Below are 3658 nucleotides of genomic sequence, written 5' to 3' on the forward strand. Positions count from 1 at the left end.
CAAATTATTTTGTAACAAACAAAATGTTTCATTTGGCTTAAAACAAACAAATATTTGGTGAAGAAAAACTGGACACGTTCAGATTGGGTTCAAATTGAAACAATTTTTTTTCTTTTTCTTTTTCAGTTTGTCCCCCCCCCTCCCCCCGCCAATTGACAAATCAATTCACTTGGTTCTACTTCTGGGTTCTGTTCCTGGCGCTGGGAGGAAGTGTGAAGTCTGGTGGGAGGCCAGTGGTCAGGACTCCTGGGTTCTGTTCCTTCTACTGACTGTGACCTTTGGGCAAATCTTTTCCCCTGGCTGTAGCATGGGGCTAAAAGTGGCCACCACCTGGTGGGTGGCATTGCGAGGGTTAATTTGTTAAGTCTGTACCATGCATTGGGACCCACTGGTAGCAAATACGTTAGCAATGCAGCTTACTGAAGATCTGATTTCTGGTTTTCTTTAGATGCTCTGCCAATGTCCACAATTTGCTATTCAGGGCGACATTGCTGGGTGTCGGCAAGCTCTGCAAACATGGACTAATCCTTGCAAACTCCCGGGAAGTCGGGGTGGGTTACCAAGCCAGCTGAGACCCAGAGCGAGTGGGTTTTTTTTGTTTTGCTGAGACTGCACGCCAGGCTCCCAGCCTGCTGCTTCCCCCACTAGACAACGCTGTCTCTGGTGTTTCTATGAGGTGGCGTGTGCGTGCCAGAGCTCTGTCTGGGGCTTGGCGAGGGACTGCTCGTTAATTAGGTGCATGCTGCCACCCCGGTAGGGAGGCCAGAGGCAGAGCCTGCAGTCCAAGGAGACCAGGCAGACCAAGGAAGGACGATTACCCCGTTTTACCCATGGGGAACTAGGGCACAGGCTTTGTCTTCGCTGACCCCAAAGTGCCCGGCGAGAGAGCAAGCAGGGGGAGTTCTGTCCCTGTGAAATGCTGCTGGAGACAGGGGGCATGTGGTGCGTGCGGCTTGAGAGCGTGAGGCCAGCTCCTGTTTCCACTGTGGTTTTGCAGCAATGTGGCTGAGTGAGTCAATGTCTCCCTTGGTTTTCTGTAGTGATGGCAACGCCCCAGAGCGCTGCAGTGACCTACCCACTGAGTGAAACCTCTGGCTCCTTGTTCAGCCCCTTAATTGTAGGGCCGCCTTCTTTGTCGGTAGGCTTTGGGGGGGTGCACAGAAGGTGGCCTGGGGCTAGCGTGCTAGTGTCTGTGTGTGCCCATAGGCCATGGAGCTGGGACGGGGCGGGGAGGCACCCAGCCTGTGGCCTGACCAGTGTTTAGCATGTCCATGAGATCAGGTAGCCACCCGGCCGGTTTTGGACTGACGGGGCCGGTTTTGGACTGGCCCGCCTGGTTTTTGTACTCTCTGGCCAGCCTCGAGATGTCATTTGCTGGCGGGTTTTTTTGCCGGGTGCCTATGCAGCTGCGAGCACAGAGATCGGGCGAGTAGGAGCTGCACACATCACGGCCGGGGGCGTGCCGGGACTGGCACCCAGATCCTGCTCTGCCAGAGGAGCAGGCCAGGTCCTCACCTGCCACCTGCCAAAACCAGGGCAGCTCCTCTCAGTTCCAGGGCCAGCTGGGAAGGGGGCGGACCCGTCACCCAAGGGGTAAGGTGAGGAAGGGGCAGGGAGGGACAGCAGAGGAGCTCCCTCGAGGACTGAGACTCCAGGAAGGGGGTGGGTGCAGGGGTTACTGGGCCATGGGAGATGAGGCTGCTGGGGGGGGGAGGTGGGGATGGGGCAAATCTACACCCCACTTTAAATGGTGCTCTGCAGCTCCCCCCCTTCTCCCGTGTGAGACCATTAGGGCATGATGAGCATAGCTGCTGTGATCAGGTGTCTGATGGTGGAAGAAGAAAGAAGCTGATTCAGAAAGGAAAAGGTCTACATGTACAACTGTGTGTGTGTGTGTGTGTGTGTGTGTGTGTGTGTAGCAGAGCACAAAGTGTGAAACCACACACTAGGAAGGCAGCCGATGGTGCTAATTTAAAATCTCCTTTCAATGCAACGCAAGCCGCGCTCTGGTCCAGGCTGATGAGGGACACACCAGGAGCTGCTTTGACCAAAGCACCCTCCCGAAAGGCATTGGCTGTGGTTGGCATTTGCTGCAGCCTTTTAAACCTTGAACAAAACGGAGAAGAGCCTAGACTGTCACTGCTGCCGCTGATCAGTTTTTAAATCCCTGGAGAGCTCTCCCCTCAATGTCCTGGTCATCCCTGGAAGCCGTACCGGGCCTCTGTTGGGTGCAGCAGAAATGAGACTCTTTGATCCCGCTTCCTCCTCCCCATTTGCAGTCAGAAACGGGCAGGTAAAGCCAGTTTTGCTCTGTGTAGACTCACGAATCCTCCTACGCTGGCGAGGGTCGGTGACTGCGACGGGTGGCGTCCCTGTGGCAGAAGCAGCAGCGTCACCGGTCTTCTCAGCCGCAGGGATGGGCGAGGGAATGAATTGCTGGCTTTTCCTGGCTTTGGGGCTAGTGACTGGAGCCCCAGACAGGCCGCCTCTGGACCTGAGCTAAGTGAAGCTGAGCCTGCCTCGACCCACCAGGTAGCTCGCTGTCCTTGTGGGGCACCTTGCTTCTGCACAGACGGGGTCCTGCGGCTAGCGTGCTAGTGTCTGTGTGTGCCCATAGGCCGTGGAGCTGGGGCGGGGGGATTGCAGTGGGGGAGACGCAAGGGGGCCTGATCCGAAGCAAGTCTCTCCGTTGAGCTCATTGGTCTTCCTGGCTGACCCTAAGTGGCTGTTGGGTGCTGTGGGGCAAGCTGCTGCCACAGCCCCATCCGGTCTAGGAAGCAAAGGATTCTAGGGGTCTAGAATGCCAGGTTCCCATGCCAACGCCGAGCAGTAACCAGGCTGGCGGGGACACCTTGCATCCCCTGGGATGTCCAGTCCCTGACGGGTGTGTCTGTGCTTACAGTATGAAAGGAGGGTGGAGTCTAAAGTGTGTGTGTGTGTGTGTGTGTGTGCACCGTTGCCTTCTATTGGGTGGAACCGGAACCCCTAGACTGTGTGTCATAGGGCCTATACTGCTTCATGGAGCTTTTCCCTTAGTCTAGGTGGGAGGAGGAGCTGCCTTCTGCCCCCGGCGTTGCCGTGACGTTCTGCAGGGTGCCCTGGTCATGATGTCCAGGGTGTGCAGTACGTTTTCCCCCAGGTGTGTTGGGAATCTGATTTCCAAATCCCTGCAGCAATGGAGCGACGTCTAATTCCCGGCACTTATTGTGAGCTACTCTCCTAAGCTGATCGGCGGGGGCGGTGGGAATGGAGAAATGCCCCGAACTGGTGTTCGTGCAGTCGCCTTTTCTCACCCTGCCCATCCACCCCTCGAGTAAACAGTCAGGGGCTGTTGCTGGGAAGCGGGTGGGGATGCCAGTCTGCAGGGGATGCCAGGCTGGCTTTAGCAGCCAGGCTTTCCATCAATGACGGTGGTTGCTTGGCACCTCTGAAAATCCGGCCGCTTCAAATCAGGTGCCTAAAAATGGCTTTTGGAGTCGAGCTTTGGGGCCAGGCTCTAACCGAGGGGAGAGGAGTGGAGAGAGGAGCCCAGGGGATGCAGGGCAGCCGGCTCGGGCAGCAGGAGGTGCTTGCGCCCCCAGCAGGGCAGGGATGGGGCGAATGGTTGGAGGTGCAGCCGTGTGTTGGTTCTCAGCTCCCATCTCTGTCTCTCTTGCAG

The 3658-nt window shown here is 56.8% G+C and overlaps 1 protein-coding gene across 6 annotated transcripts in view; it reads left to right on the forward strand.

Moving 5' to 3' along the window:
- The window catches only part of B3GNT3 (UDP-GlcNAc:betaGal beta-1,3-N-acetylglucosaminyltransferase 3), a 30394-nt gene that overhangs the window by 13695 nt on the left and 13041 nt on the right, over nt 1-3658 (forward strand). The gene's annotated exons all lie outside the window — the stretch shown is intronic.

This window comes from Chrysemys picta, chromosome 25, assembly GCF_011386835.1.
Source record: "Chrysemys picta bellii isolate R12L10 chromosome 25, ASM1138683v2, whole genome shotgun sequence".
In the NCBI taxonomy this organism is placed as follows: domain Eukaryota; kingdom Metazoa; phylum Chordata; order Testudines; family Emydidae; genus Chrysemys; species Chrysemys picta.